General features: G+C 37.3%; 1 long non-coding RNA gene across 3 annotated transcripts; it reads right to left on the bottom strand.

Annotated features, from left to right (window-relative positions):
- Positions 1–4,269: 4,269 nt before the first annotated feature.
- On the bottom strand, positions 4,270–6,567 carry LOC132152627 (uncharacterized). Of its 3 annotated transcripts, none has more exons than XR_009436560.1 (5): positions 6,497–6,515; positions 6,330–6,394; positions 5,998–6,066; positions 5,730–5,827; positions 4,270–4,470 (listed from the first exon to the last, which is right to left on the bottom strand). It is a non-coding gene; the product is annotated as an uncharacterized LOC132152627 (long non-coding RNA). The 3 variants fall into 3 exon arrangements; XR_009436566.1 differs by having other exon boundaries at positions 6,493–6,511; XR_009436559.1 differs by having other exon boundaries at positions 4,271–4,470; positions 6,505–6,567.
- Between the last annotated feature and the right edge of the window lie 8,542 nt (positions 6,568–15,109).

Here is a 15,109-nt window from a genome sequence, read left to right as displayed (position 1 = left end):
TTGTTTGTTATCTTTATTATATAAGTGCACAAAGTTCTGTTGTTATTTTGTCTGTATACAAAAAAAGTAGATCCTTTACAGATTCGATTGATGTATTGCTCTTATCTGTACGATCAAAACTGAAAGTGTAACTTAAATTATTTTCGGGGTTATCAGGAGAAAATGACTCAAAACGCATATACGCGTTAAACGACTCCAGAGGGTTAACTCCTGAAACATCTGTGTCTCACATTTCAGTGCAGTCAATGCAGTTTATGAAATATATCAATTAAATCTGTACATGTGTGAAAAAATATTCAGATGTAACCCCTCTGTAATAGTTAACATTTTCATAATTAACTATAATTTAATTATTTTTCTCAGTAACTGTAACTGATTACATTTATTTTGTAATCAAAATACATAATTTAACTATACATAGTTGACCCACTAACACCGTTTATGCATTATAACAATAATAGATGGTGAAAGAGTTCATTAACCTCTTTAATGTTAAAAATGTGGACAATAGAGGGGACACGATTGTCATTTTCTAAAGATAAAGTCAAATCCTAATGCCTAATGCTTCATAAGATAACAGAACAACGGTTGCTCCATTACTGTGCACATAACTGCTTTAGGCTGAAAAACAACTTCTAAATAGGAACCATGTACCAGGAAAAATTAGTTCTGAGACAGTCCGTACCAGGGAGAGGGGCATGAGGTGTACATGAGCTATGAGGTGATGTGCACTGGGCAACATGATTGGCTCAGAGGTCTTAACCTGTCCTATAATGTATCTTTTACGTTCTATAAAAAGTGGACTTTCAGTCTGTGTGTTATCTCTTGCACACAGACTCAAGCTGTGTGTGAACAAGATCATCCTCTGCAGAGAATTAAAGCAATACAAAGACAAAACTCTGTTTGGTTTTTCATTCTCAGTCTCTACAAATTGTTACTGAATTAGAATTCCCACAACAAACTTGGCGACGAGTGACAGGATTCCACAGCTGATCATCCGGGACCTGAGGATGTTAGTTGGCTGATCACCCTAAACCCATAAAGAGTTTAGCCCTAAACCCCAAAAAGGTTTCAGGGAAGGGGGGACTGACGTCTGAGGGCTTGTGGACCTTTACTGCTGGTAACAAACGGTGAGACTGATTTTGAAATTCCAATAACCTTAAAATTTACAAATTGGTATTTTATATTGGCAAATTAAGATCTGGTATTCCCAGACTCTACTGGCCTAAAACCTCCATTGCTGCAAGTCCAAGCCACCCCATTAAGAAAGTGAAACAAGATTTCGCAGGTAAGCGAAAATAGGTCTGCGAGTAAGCAGGACCAGGAACATCTTGCAGGGTAGCAAGACAGGGGGGTGACAAGGCAAGACTTCGGCGAGTAAGCGCGAAGCCAACTGTAGTGACGACTAAGTGTGAGGAAAAAGAGGTTAGAGGTTGCTTAGTTTAACCCAAGCTAACGAATATGAATGCAATCTTCCCTCAGATGCCTCCAGGTGGCATGTTTACCCCGAGCAATATCGTACAATTCCCTTGTGTCTATTTAAAATGACCCTTGAGTCTATTTTCATTTCATTTCTCATCTTGCTTAGTACTCTCAGCATAATTCACCCCAAAAAGATGTGATGTGGTTGATGATTTGAGATTTTGATTTCCTCAGAAAAAAAGAATGAAGCACTTTATTCAGCAGAGATTATACACATGAGTCTCTTTTTATTTATTTATATACTTGTACTACTTTTCACATAACGTGTAAACATTTTACTAGTTAGACTTTTTCCAAAGACTTTTTCCAAACTATAATTCCTGACTAAATGTATAATCAAGTGAAATATTACGAAGTTTTAATAACAATATAAAATACTATACCATTCAAAAACTTGATGTATATAAATGTAACAAATAAATGTAACTGTAACAAACAATGCTGTTCTTTCAATTTATCCACCCTAAAAAACCTGAAAAAAATATTCTCAGCTCTTTTCAACACTGATAATAATAATAATAATAATCATAATAACAATAAATGTTTTTTTTTTTTTTTTTAGAAAATAAGATTGTTAAAAGGATTTCTGAAGGACTGTGAGACTGGAGTAATGATGCAAAAAAATCAGTTTGAAAGTCAGCTTTGATTGTTCCTAATAAACTGTTTAACTGCTCCCCCAAGTGGATATTAAATTATGTTGTGGGATAATTAAATATATTCTAAATAAACTACAAACATAAGATTATATAAATTTATTTTGTCCTCACATTCTTTCTTGTAACTCCTCCCTCTCAGTGACAAACCTGACTGAAAGGCTAATTATGCAGCTCAATATGTAGGCCTTTCCCAGATAGCAAATGACATGTGGCCCAGTTCTGGCCCACATCTCCCATATTCTTCTGGCCCACATAGCACGCGGAATGACGGCGATGACTCAACCTGAGTCACAACTGTACCAGATCCATGCCGCATCTCACAAATGGCATGGGCGACACCTGGCCCAGATGTCAACCACGCCATTTCTGAGATGTGGCCCAGATCCGTCCCAGTTGTGGCTTACTTCTGGGTTAGATATGGCCCATATTTACCCTTTCTAGACACAAAAGCATGTAATTCATCCAGAATAAAGAAAACACTCATGTAGTCTAAACTGCTTTATTAAAATATAAAAATTAGACAAATAAATATACATACATGAATACAACTGCATGTATAGATATAAAACAAATACATTTACATTATTACAAAATAAAAAATACAGATAAATATTTATAAATATACTTAAATACACATTAACATTACATTTACATTTAGCAGACACTTTTATCCAAAGCAACTTACAAATGAGGACAATGGAAGCAATCAAAATCATCAAAAGAGCAATGATATACAGGTGCTGGTCATATAATTAGAATATCATCAAAAGGTTGATTTATTTCACTAATTCCATTCAAAAAGTGAAACTTGTATATTATATTTATTCATTACACACAGACTGATATATTTCAAATGTTTATTTCTTTTAATTTTGACGTTTATAACTGACAGCTAAGGAAAATCCCAAATTCAGTATCTCCGAAAATTAGACTATTGTGAAAAGGTTCATTATTGAAGACACCTGGTGCCACACTCTAATCAGCTAATTAACTCAAAACACCTGCAAAGCCTTTAAATGGTCTCTCAGTCTAGTTCTGTAGGCTACACAATCATGTGGAAGACTGCTGACTTGACAGTTGTCCAAAAGACGACCATTGACACCTTGCACAAGGAGGGCAAGACACAAAAGGTCATTGCAAAAGAGGCTGGCTGTTCACAGAGCTCTGTGTCCAAGCACATTAATAGAGAGGCGCTTTTTGAATGGAATTAGTGAAATAAATCAACTTTTTGATGATATTCTAATTATATGACCAGCACCTTGTGTATATATATATACTTGTGTATATTATATACTTGTGTATATTATATACTTGTGTATATATATATATATATATATAAATGAATACAAAAAGGTTAGAGAAGCTAGTATTATTATTTCTCTTTTTTTTTGTTTTAAGAAAACAAGCAGTTAGGAAATGAAAGACAACATATACACATGACGTATATCACATAACATATTGAGGCTGTGCGATTTGGGGCAAATATCTAATTGTGATTTTTTTGACAGATAGTGCAGTTGCGATTTTGATTTGATTTTGCAAAGTCAAGCTTTAGCTTAATATTGTCAGTAGTGTGCAGCACAGTATGGATTTCGTTACCCTGCTGAAAAAAAACAAAAACAAAAAAAAAAAATAGAAACCATCACAGAAATTCTTATGGTTTCCATTAAAACAATTACAAAATTACTTTTTGTAGTGTGTTTTAGGGCATTATTCCAATATGAATTACTGTTCTATTTATTCCCATCTGCCAGATTACATCCCATCAATAGAATCCATCAAATACCAGTAGACACCATTATAGTTTACATTAAAGCCAATATAATTCCCATTATAACCCTTAATTCCATTACATTTTCTATTGTGTTTTAGGACAATTTATTCATTTTTAAGTATTTAGGATTTTAAGAACAAGTGGAAAATGTGCTGAATGTTTCATTTCTTCTAAGTGAAATTAGCAATGCAGTTAAACTGAATTTACATTTGTGTTAAAATACAGAGACAAGCATGAGTTGACACAGGCTGCAGCCGTGCATCAAGCCTTGTCCATATTGCCAGATGCGCTCGTAGAGTCTTGCGGTTTGGAGTATACCGAGTATAAACAAGCATTACATAAAAATGTATCTTTTACTCTCCAGTACTGAAAGCAGAACTGATAAGGGAGCCCTTGATACTGTGACACAGCTCTTTCAAATTAACATGACCTTTTTTGCAGTGGCGGTCGTTTGTATGTCCATCTATAGTTGCCATCATCTAAGGTCTTTTGAGTACTGGTATCATCTGAAGTCCTCACAAGTCCTGCAAGTCCTGTGCTGTGCAGTTTCTAATAACCCTGGGATGGACAAAAAAAAGGGCCTCTAAAACTAGCTTGTTCTTTTCTTTTTCTATACTATCGGGGGGGGGGGGGGGGGGGGTTATTTCAGACTTGTTAAAACACTTATACAGGTGCTGGTCATATAATTAGAATATCATCAAAAAGTTGATTTATTTCACTAATTCCATTTGCAGAAACAGGAAGGCAAAGGGAGAAAGATTAGCATAGCTGCTGTTCATATCATTTCAGGCAATGTGCACTTTTTACTATTTCATCAATGGAGTACATTGAGTACTGTTTTTAATCTAGTAGGTTTAAACTGAAATAATTTTTCTAGATCACTTAATAAACATATTATTTGTTGTCTGTTTTTGGGGAACAGACACAGTCTATAGAATTGACTGCATATGCCAGAGTAACATTTAATACATTTTAATAAAATTTAACTGGGAGGAACATCATAACTGTAATTTACACAACCATTCAAGAGTTTGGGGTCTGTAAGATATTTTATGCCTTTATAAAAAATCTCTTATGCTCACCACGGCTCCATTTATTGAATCAAATTACAGTAAAATAGTAACACTGTGACTATTACAATTCAAAACAACTCTTTTCTATGTAAATATTATGTTAAAATGTAATTTATTCCTTTGATCAAAGCTGAATTTTCAGCATCATTACTCCAGTCTTCAGTGTCACATCTTCAGAAATCATTCTAATATGATGATTTACTGCTCAAGAAACATTTCTGATTATGATCAATGTTAAAATACAGACGTGCTGAAATATTGTTTTTTGGATTCGTTGTTACATAGACTCCAAACATTTGAATGTTAGTGTTACATACATCAAATTGTTCAAAATCATCTGTTTCAAATAAATGCTGGTCTCTTGAACTTTGTATTCATCTGTGAATCCTGAAAAATAAAATGCATCACGGTTTCCACACAAAAAAATGAAGCAGCACAACTGTTTCAACGCTGATAATAAGTTTTTTGAGCAGCAAATCAGCATTTCTGAGGGATCCATGTGACACTGAAGACTGGAGGAATGATGCTGAAAATACAGCTGCACATCACAGCAATAAATTAGTTTATAATGTATTCACATAGAAAACAGCTATTTTAAATTGTAATAATATTTCACAATATTACTCTTTTTACATATTTTAATTAAATAATTACTACAGAGGTGAGCAGAAGATAATTATTACAAATTGTATCAACTTCAAGCTTTTGAACACTAGCGTACTGTATATTTGAGGTTTGACTTACTGTACTAGTCTTGTGGTCAATAGCATCTTTGAGATGTTGTCTTACAGTAGGTTCACTCCGACTCTGCTGGATGCAGCAGGCCATCAGCACTGAAGAATCTAGGAACAAAACAAGCAATTTGACACAGAGCCAACAATATTTAGTCTGCAGTTCCAGGTTTATTAGATGGAAACAAGCTAGAGCAGGTGAAATGCAAAAAATAAATAAATAAAATAACAGATTCATTGTGATATATGTTGTGAAAAAAATGCATATTAGGTTACTTAACCTTTTCAGCGCTTCCTACATCTCTGTCAGCAGCTCCCTTCAGAAATATTGAAATCTTGGACACTGCCTTCTGTTGTAGAAGGATTATTTTGTCAGTCTTGAAATCGCAGAACAGTTTTATGTTTACCATAAAAGATCAAATTTTCGCGCTCCTTGATAACGTGACGTCATCGATAAGTGTAAAGTGTAAATGTTAAGGTTAAATAAATTAAGCAATTTCCAATCATCCATTGAAAGATTACCAACAAAACAGTCAAAAGCTATCCTCTACAGATGAAGATTTGATTTAAAGCCCAAACTTTCATAAATAAGAGCACAATAGAGTTATCATACCTGACGATACGTCGTCTGAAAACGGTAGAAATGCTAACGGACTTTTTCGAAGACATTAAACCATTCTTATAAAGTAAATAAACAACAGAAGCGAGTCAAATACAAGTAAGAGAAGTGTCAACAACATTTATAAGTAATATTTGTGTGATTTTATGGACTTAACTCACCTGAAAACAGTGAAATCAGTGAGAAACGGGGTGTTTCCTCGTGACATTTGCAGTGTTGGGCTCCGTTTCCATGGCAACTCCATCCGGTCCGCGCGCACGCCCATGAAAGCACGTCACGAATTAAAAGTCACACGCTTACATTACATAAATAAACATGAATAAACATATGCCCCTTATTTTTTTTCTGTAAGAGGGGGCGCGGCCATTTGTAAATTTAATGTGTCTGGGTTTCGGTGTCATTCCAGCTATATTAGCTGTACAAACAGCTTGTTTTGCTGTTTACTGTTGCAAACTGCTGTATCTTACCATGTTATTGTCTTAATTATGAACGTACTGGTTTGTAGTCCAAACAGTTTACCGTTTACTGCACTTTGTTCTTCTTGTTACTTCCCTATTACCATGACCATAAGTCTCACACATTCACATATAATTGCTTGGTGGATAGAATTAGATCACTACATAATTCAAAATGTCATTCAAATGTTATATTGCTAATTTAAAAATTCATTTTGTAGTTCTATAGCCCAGTGCAAAATGCCAGGCCTGCACATAATAGTGGGACAAAGTGGCACTTTTATAGTTTAAGAGTTTGTATTGTTGCTTTTATGAACACTCACATATGTATGTGTGTGTGTGTCTGTGTGTGTGTGTGTGTGTGTGTGTGTGTGTGTGTATAAGGTGCATCTTGAAGAAATGTGAATATCATGAAAAAAGTTTTTTGTAACTTTTTATTAAAAAGTGAAATTTTCATATATTCTAAAGATTCATAATTTTTTTTTGATGATTAGATCTTAATTAAATGAATGTAATTATTGCATTTAAAAGTATAAAAAAGGAGTTAAACAAATATTATTTAATTATTTAAAATTATTTTTAAAGAAACTTTGTCCTGTGGTGTGACAGTACAGGTGTCACAATGGAGGACTTTTTTTTTATCACACCAAAGGTCGTTTCAGCCTTTTCTGTCAATAAATAACCTTGTTATTCCAAGCTATCCTGTCATTAGTGGCAAGCAAGACACATTTGCAAAATTTTCTAGGATTATGTGGCTTAACATGCATTTTTTAATAAAAAAATATATAATTTAGGGGTGTCATATTAATGCACAACAAAGCATAAAACATTTGTAGTGGTTCCGAAAAAGTTCAAAAGGACACGGTGTCACACCAGAGGACATGGTACAAAAATGTTAAAAAAATCGAATAACATTGCAGCTTCATAACAGGTCCGTGTAGAACAAATAAATGTGTGTATGTATTTATATTACGTGTCCTGAAATATTATGGGCGTCCAGTACTCAAAATAGTTTTAGAACCACTGACTGGTAAAGTAAGGTGATCTGCCAGGACGTGTCTTCAGAAAATGGCACATCTGGTCACCCGGTATAGGCCATATCTGGCCCACATACAACAAGCCAGAACTCAACCTAAAACCGGTTTGTCACACATGGCCCAGATCTGGCCCACATACAACAAGCCAGAACTCAACCTAAAACCGGTTTGTCACACATGGCCCAGATCTGGCCCACACGCAACAAGCCAGAACTCAACCTAAAACCGGTTTGTCACACATGGGCCGGATCTGGCCCACACTCAACAAGCCAGAACTCAACCTAAAACCGGTTTGTCACACATGGGCCGGATCTGGCCCACACTCAACAAGCCAGAACTCAACCTATAACCGGTTTGTCACACATGGGCCGGATCTGGCCCACACACAACAAGCCAGAACTCAACCTAAAACTGGTTTGTCACACATGGGCCGGATCTGGCCCACACACAACAAGCCAGAACTCAACCTAAAACCGGTTTGTCACACATGGGCCGGATCTGGCCCACATACAACATGCCGGAACTGACACTAAAACCGGTTTGATGTGTGTGGGCCAAATCTGGCCCAAATGACCTCTGCCACTGCCAGAACTCAGCCATATGTGCCATATTTGGCCCAGATAAGGCCCGGAAGTGTATGCTATCAGGGTTGTCTTCTCAGGTGTAAATCACAATGATATTCATGATAGTTGACGCCTACTCGCATATGACTTTTACCAACAAAAAGTGTCTAAGAGAATTTAAATCAATATATTGTTTTTTGTAAGTGAGTAAACAAGATGATTTTCACATAAATTAGAAATAAAAATTCTAGGCTACAAGCTCCAGTTCTCAAAAGTCCCGAGAACCAATGTTCTTTATGTGTTTTATTGCCTTATTCAAGTGATTTAACATTTTTTGTTTTTCACTAACCACACATAACATTTTTTTTCTCAAAAATACAATTATGTACATGAATACATTTCACATATTATTATAGCCCAGTTTGTGCTGATTACAGTGAGAGTAGACTTTAGCTATTTAGATATTTATAAGAAACTGAAAAAAGCACAAATGTCAGGCCAGGACAAAACTTCTCCAGGCCCCCAAAATTCCCTTAGACTCCAGAGAGTTAAGACTACAGTACTACAGTACATAAGCACATTGTACATCCCTGTGTATCTTAATATTTAAGACTACAGTTTACTTTCATGCACATTATTTTGCATTCTATATTTAATACTACAATATACATATTTTTTAATATTTTATTCTCATATTTTTATTGTTTACTTTTATTTCATTCTTTCATAGCTATATTTATGTATATTTTCATCTTTGGTTTGGTTTGGTCATCTTGGTTATATATACTCTATGTAATTGTCTATGTGATGAATAAAAATCTTGAATCCAGGTGGACATCTGCATCTTTTTCTGAGACCCAATCTACTGAAGTCTTGGCCATTCCCGAGATGGAGTCCGTCACAACCAAGTCCCTAGTTCATTGTCTTGAGTAATCACGAGTTCCCCAGGAGTCTGTGGACCTCCAGGAAATCTTTAGTAAAGCTCAAGCTGCCACATTACCACCTCATAGATCTTATGACTGCTCTATCGAATTGGTCCCTGGAACTTGCCCACCATGTAGAAGGCTCTACTTCCTTTCCAGCCCTAAGAGATTTGCTATGGAAAAGTACCTTAAAGAAGCCTTGGACAATGGACTCATAAGTCCATCCACCTCACCTGCTGGGGAGGGTTTTTTTTTTGTTGTTGTTGAAAATAAGGATGAGGGTCTCCAAACCTGTATAGACTAACAAGGTTTTAACTGGATTACCATCAAGAACCGATACCCTCTCCCTCTTATGATCACTGCTTTTGAGATCCTGCAAGGGGCCACCATCTTCACTAAACTTTATCTGTGAAACGCATACCATCTAGTTAGAATCAGTGAGGGAGACGAGTGGAAGACGGCCTTCAACACACCAACGGGCCATTACGAATACCAGGTAATGACATTTGGCCTAGTCAATCCCCAGCCATCTTTCAAGCCTTGATTAATGATGTTCTCAGAGAAATGTTAGATTCATTTGTGTTTGTTTATCTGGACGACATTTTATATTCTCTCGCAATTAAACCAGAGCATGTTCAGCATGCCTGGCAGGTCCTATCCCAGCGACTGAAACATAGACTTTATGTGAAGTTGGTAATTTCATGTTGCAGAAGTTTCCTTCCTTTGTTTCAGGGTATCAAAGGGCAGCCTTCAGATGCATCCTGACAAGATACAAGCAGTCTTGGACTGGCCTCGACCAAACTCAATAAAACAGGTATAGTGCTTTCTGGGCTTTTCCAATTTTTATAGAAGAATCATAAACCACTTCAGTTCTGTTGCTATGCCTCTTTCTGCAATGACCAGGAAGTCTGCTAAGCCATTTGTGTGGACCTGCACAGCAGATCAAGCCTTCAACAAGCTAAAGAGACTCTTTACGTCTGCCCCAATCCTAGCCCTTCCTGATTCAGAGCTGCCTTTTGTGTTGGAGATAGATGCCTCAGACATGGGAGTAGGAGCTGTCTTGTCACAGATAAGTAATAGCGATAACAAGCTTCACCCATGTGCTTTCTTTTCTCGTCAGCTTACACCAACGCAGAGGAATGATGATATTGGAAACTGGGAGTTGCTGCCCTTGGAGGAGTGGAGGCACTGGCTGGAGGGGGCCAAACATCCATTCCTAATCTGGACGGACCACAAGAATCTGACTTACGTCCAGGATGCTAAGAGACTGAATAACCGACAAGCCCATTGAGCCCTATTTTTCAACCAGTTTAACTTTACTCCTATTACCCAGGTTCAAAGAATCTTAAGCCAGATGCACTTTCGAGGCAGTTTTTGCCACCAGAAGTGAAATCTTGTCCAGAACCCATTCTGCCCACTACTAAGATGGTAGCTCCCATCCAATGGGATGTTGAAATGGCTGTTAAGAGGGCGCAACTGATGCGGCTAACAAGACACTTGCAGCTGCAGCAGTTGCAGCGGGAGATTTCTGGTGCGAACGCGGTTGTAAACTCAAGAGCCAGTGGATATCGGATGCCAAGCGGACGCGTATGCGGCTGCAGTATGCTGCTGAAGCTGAAATACCCAACGCCAGTAGACAACAGGCGCTGGAGGGGACGAGGACGGGAAGACTGCGGTCAACGGAGTCTATGGCACCTGGAGGACATACAACACTGACGGGTCTGCTACCAGGGGGAGGTGAGGATGTGGACACGATAGCCCCATTAAAAGAGACCAGGATTAAACAAAGATCACAGCCTTGCATAAATAATGATGTTTTGGACACCATTTACTTGAGGGATAAAATCTTAAGTGAGCTTAAAAGAACCAATCTGCCTGTTCTTTTTAAAGAATATAAAGTTCTTAGAAATAAGGTTCAGAGAATTGTGGATGAGGCAAAAAAAAAATTGAGGAGCATAAAAAGGATCCCAAGAAATCATGGTCAACTGTTAGGCCTTTGGGGATTAAAGAGAAGGTAAAATAGGTCTAGATATTAATGGGTCCATATTGTATGATAGAAAAGTGGTGGCAGATACTTTTAACAGTTTCTTCACAAAAATTGCAAGTAATCTGGTGCAGAAGCTTCCATCTGCGTCAGGTGTTTTTAGTGATCCACAGAGGGTACATAACTTTTTATTTCACACAAATAACATAGGATCTGGTACTAAAAAACTTTAAGGCCTAAATCTTTCCAAGGCTACTTTTAGTATTTTGGGTCCTCTGTTTCTTTATTATATGTCAATGATATGTCGTCAGCTATAAACTGTAATTTGTCTTTATTTGCAGATGACTCAGCTATTCTAGTCTCTCATAAAGACAAATCAGAGGTGGAAAGGCTACTTAGTTCAGAACTTCTTAACCTCAGTGTTAGGCTAACAGACAACAAGTTGTCTATCCACTTTGGCAAAACAGAGTCAATACTTTTTGGGTCCAGAGATAAATTGAAAAAGGCCATGGGGTTTAGGGTAGTCGTAGGTTATGTTGAAATTACAGCCAAGGAAGCAGTTACTTACTTGGGCTGTATATTAGATAACAAACTATCAGGGGAGCTTATGGCTCGAAAAACTATCTCAAAGGTAAGCCAAAGGACTAAGTTCCTGGCAAGAATATCCAGCCTCTTAGATCGTAAAACATAAAAAATCCTGGCGCTTGTTCAATGTCATCTTGACTATACCTGTACATCTTGGTACACAGGCACTACTAAAGGTCTTAAAGACAAGCTACAGATCTATCAAAATAAACTAATCAGAGTGATCCTTAAATTACATCTTAGAAATCATCTTCTTCCTGACCATTTCTCAAGTCTTGGGTGGCTCAGAGTAGAGGAGAGGGTTTCTCAACTTAAACTGTTTAGTTTATAAGATAAGAAATAATATGGCACCCAAGTATTTATGAGATTACTTTTCAAAAATCAGTGATACGCACAATTACTGCACCAGGGGGAGTTCCACAGATTACAGGCCCTGCCGCTTTAAGAGCTGTGTGGGAAAATACAACCCGAATTCCGGAAAAGTTGGGACATTTTTTAAATTTTAATAAAATGAAAACTAAAGGAATTTCAAATCACATGAGCCAATATTTTATTCACAATAGAACATAGATAACATAGCAAATGTTTAAACTGAGAAATTTTACACTTTTATCCACTTAATTAGCTCATTTAAAATTTAATGCCTGCTACAGGTCTCAAAAAAGTTGGCACGGGGGCAACAAATGGCTGAAAAAGCAAGCAGTTTTGAAAAGATTCAGCTGGGAGAACATCTAGTGATTAATTAAGTTAATTGATATCAGGTCTGTAACATGATTAGCTATAAAAGCTTTGTCTTAGAGAAGCAGAGTCTCTCAGAAGTAAAGATGGGCAGAGGCTCTCCAATCTGTGAAAGACTGCGTAAAAAAATTGTGGAAAACTTTAAAAACAATGTTCCTCAACGTCAAATTGCAAAGGCTTTGCAAATCTCATCATCTACAGTGCATAACATCATCAAAAGATTCAGAGAAACTGGAGAAATCTCTGTGCGTTAGGGACAAGGCCGGAGACCTTTATTGGATGCCCGTGGTCTTCGGGCTCTCAGACGACACTGCATCACTCATCGGCATGATTGTGTCAATGACATTACTAAATGGGCCCAGGAATACTTTCAGAAACCACTGTCTGTAAACACAATCCGCCGTGCCATCAGCAGATGCCAGCTAAAGCTCTATCATGCAAAAAGGAAGCCATATGTGAACATGGTCCAGAAGCGCCGTCGTGTCCTGTGGGCCAAGGCTCATTTAAAATGGACTATTTCAAAGTGGAATAGTGTTTTATGGTCAGACGAGTCCAAATTTGACATTCTTGTTGGAAATCACGGACACCATGTCCTCCGGGCTAAAGAGGAGGGAGACCTTCCAGCATGTTATCAGCGTTCAGTTCAAAAGCCAGCATCTCTGATGGTATGGGGGTGCATAAGTGCATACGGTATGGGCAGCTTGCATGTTTTGGAAGGCTCTGTGAATGCTGAAAGGTATATAAAGGTTTTAGAGCAACATATGCTTCCCTCCAAACAACGTCTATTTCAGGGAAGGCCTTGTTTATTTCAGCAGGACAATGCAAAACCACATACTGCAGCTATAACAACAGCATGGCTTCGTCGTAGAAGAGTCCGGGTGCTAACCTGGCCTGCCTGCAGTCCAGATCTTTCACCTATAGAGAACATTTGGCGCATCATTAAATGAAAAATACGTCAAAGACGACCACAAACTCTTCAGCAGCTGGAAATCTATATAAGGCAAGAATGGGACCAAATTCCAACAGCAAAACTCCAGCAACTCATAGCCTCAATGGCCAGACGTCTTCAAACTGTTTTGAAAAGAAAAGGAGATGCTACACCATGGTAAACATGCCCCGTCCCAACTATTTTGAGACCTGTAGCAGAAATCAAAATTGAAATGAGCTCATTTTGTGCATAAAATTGTAAACTTTCTCAGTTTAAACATTTGCTATGTTATCTATGTTCTATTGTGAATAAAATATTGGCTCATGTGATTTGAAAGTCTTTTAGTTTTCATTTTATTCAAATTTAAAAAACGTCCCAACTTTTCCGGAATTCGGGTTGTACTCTTTCCTATACTCTGCAGCTGTCTTGTGGGACGGTTTACCTTTAAACCTTAAACTGTTGAGCACTTCCTATTATCAATTTAAATCTTCAATAAAAATGTGGTATTTAAACTTGAAGGAGAGGATTGAGTGGATGCCGCTAATCATATCCTTTCTTCAATATATATTATCTCATTAATATTGTGTAATTATTAATCAAGTGTTTGATCAGTATTTAACCTCCAAGATTGTTGTATGATGTAACTAAAGTAGTAAAAGCCAGATGCATGCTTACACATAGATATATTTTCCCTTTTAGAAGTGTTTAGAATTGACAGACAGGAACATATGTGAGGGTATTCTTTCTCCTAGGATCACAGGGTCAGCTAAAAGGGTCAGAGGGAGGCCTTCCCTACGTGCGCTGCGAGGGATGAAAAGACATGTAACACTGATACATGTCTAAATGTATACTAGATATTAAGAGTTCTGTTCTATCCTGTATTTTTATTCCTCAAGATTAATGTCAGCCTATTATGTGTGTGTATCCAACTGTAGTGATAAGAGACTTGCCAGTGCTAGAGGACCTTGAATTGTAGATATGGGTTTGTGTGTGTGTGTCAGCACCTATGTTCGGTACGAACTGAATAGTTTCTGCTGACATTGCTGACATCTGGACCTGAGATGAGGTGTCTTCTTCACCCGTGCTGACACCTGCTACAATCATTGGAGATATGCTGAAGATGTTTATGCCCATATGTGAAGATTGTCTAAGTTTATCTAGGTTTTGGAACCAATCAGATTGCTGCTGACCAGCGCTTTGACGCAACTAAAGTCTTCTGTCTGGAGTATAACTATCATTGATTTTGTATTGTACGTGAGAGCGGCCTACGAACTCCTTCGACAGAATTGAAGCTGACTTCTGCTTATGAAACTGCTTTATGAAACTTATGAAACTATTTTCTCCAAGTAAAATTATTATTATTAATTGAACTCATCTCTGACTCCTGGTCTTCATTGCGACAACACCTGATCCTTGGATTATAACTGTAAATTCCCCCAACAAACTCATATAGAGAAAAAAAGGAAAGGAAATAGAAATCCTTGAAATAGTAGGAATACTGATTTGTCTGCCTGTGTCTTTTGGGAATTTAGTCCTTGTGTCATTTTTTTTATTGTTTTTA

The sequence above is a fragment of the Carassius carassius genome, chromosome 1, assembly GCF_963082965.1.
Source record: "Carassius carassius chromosome 1, fCarCar2.1, whole genome shotgun sequence".
Lineage (NCBI taxonomy): Eukaryota > Metazoa > Chordata > Actinopteri > Cypriniformes > Cyprinidae > Carassius > Carassius carassius.
Note: the sequence above shows the minus strand (reverse complement) of the source record. Positions and strands in the feature narration are given on the sequence as shown.